Source organism: Sciurus vulgaris (assembly GCF_902686455.1).
Source record: "Sciurus vulgaris genome assembly, chromosome: 10".
NCBI classification, from domain to species: Eukaryota; Metazoa; Chordata; class Mammalia; order Rodentia; family Sciuridae; genus Sciurus; species Sciurus vulgaris.
The window spans coordinates 139083843-139085429 of record NC_136470.1 but is presented as its reverse complement, the minus strand read 5'-3'; the positions used below and the strand labels follow the sequence as shown (position 1 = coordinate 139085429).

The 1587-nt window shown below is 37.9% G+C and overlaps 1 pseudogene across 1 annotated transcript; it reads right to left on the bottom strand.

Annotated features, from left to right (window-relative positions):
* Window positions 1–229: 229 nt before the first annotated feature.
* Window positions 230–1290, bottom strand: LOC306637697 (protein phosphatase 1 regulatory subunit 42-like; annotated as a pseudogene). Its single transcript has one exon. The product of its transcript is annotated as a protein phosphatase 1 regulatory subunit 42-like (transcript).
* Window positions 1291–1587: the final 297 nt, after the last annotated feature.

Below are 1587 nucleotides of genomic sequence, written 5' to 3'. Positions count from 1 at the left end.
AAAAGACCCTCTGTTGAATAGGAAAGCTCATCTTTATTTTTGCAGTAAATTATATATAATGAGTAATAAAGCAAAGAGATATTTGAATTCACACATAGAAAGTAAAAGTTTGAGATTCTATAAAGAAACAAATCAAATAAGAAAGTATAGAACTCTTATATTCTAAGACACCAAAAAGCTAAAAACCCTCAAAAAATGTTGCCAAGTTTTATAAAGTTAAAAAATAAGATCACTTGAAATTGAATTTATTTGTTTTCAGCGAATTTTCTTTTACTTTGGGATTATGGAGAAGGCGAGGTTCACGCACATCATTTTTTTGTTAGCAAGCTTTCAGATTCCAAAGAGAAATTCCCCATCTCTTCAATAATTTTAGTGTTATCTTCTTGGCAGCTTTCTGGAGACGTACTTCCATTTATAAGATGTCTCTGTGAGTCGGAGAAAAACACTAATTTTGGCTTACTCGCCCATGGTAATAAACAGGAACTGTGCGATGCATTGTTTCAAAGTTGCTCATATCAATGTGGCTTTCACCCAAATTTTTACCGCTCCTTTTCTTGCTGATTTTTCTGGCATCTTTGGATGCTTTCCAACTTACTAGGAATTGTCTTTCCATATTTTTATTTCTTTTCCATCAAGAAATTCTAATGATTTGGACACCAATATTAGCCTGTCCCTGTACTTTGGTTTCAGACAAATAGGATTCCCATTCAGATCCATTTTCCACAGCTTCACCAGCCCGTTCAGTAAAAACTCCAAATCCTTCATATGTATAAGTTGATTGTTGACTGTTATGAGGTGATTCAGATTCTCCAGTATTTCTCTTATGTCATCAATATTATTGTTGCTGATATTCAATATAGAGAGGGATTTTGCTGGAAACGAAGAGTGCTTGGATCGAATAGAAGCTTTTCTCCGAGGAGAAGCCTGTGACCCTCAATGTGAAGTTCTCTTAGTTCTTCCAGTCCTTCCAAACCTTCTGTGACAGCAACGTAATTGCCTCCCAGATATAGTCTTTCCAGTTTCTTTAGTGACCCAAGGTTCTCCGTATATGAAATACAAATGTTTTGTTGGTACAGATGGGTCAGATTTGTGGCATCATTCAGGTTAATGATTTGACTAATATGATTATCATATGAATATAAAACACCAATTTTTTTTACAAAGAGAAAGGTCTTCAATTGCATGTATATTTTTGTCTGAAAATTTTATATGAATTTGTCTCTTCAGGCATTGTACAATGGTTTCTTTTTTTCGGGGTTTAAGATCTCTATTTTTGGCAGTTAGTTCCAAGGTCAGTCAAACCATGATTTCTCTATCAACCAAACTCTCAGCAATAGCTGGATATTATGTCCAGAAGCAGGTTTAGATATCGTTCATCTCCAGCTTTCTCTGGTAAGTTTCGCCAGCCTCGGGTCCTCAGACCTAACGCATGCCACAGGTCCCCGTCTCTCACTCTTGCTCCCCACCCTTTCTGGAGCACCCAGTGACCCCCAGCTTCCCACCGGCCCTGCCCTTGGTGTCCCCAAGTCATGCACCTCTGCTCCGTGTGTTTGGGCTTCGGTCCCTCACTGTGTCTCACCTAACCAT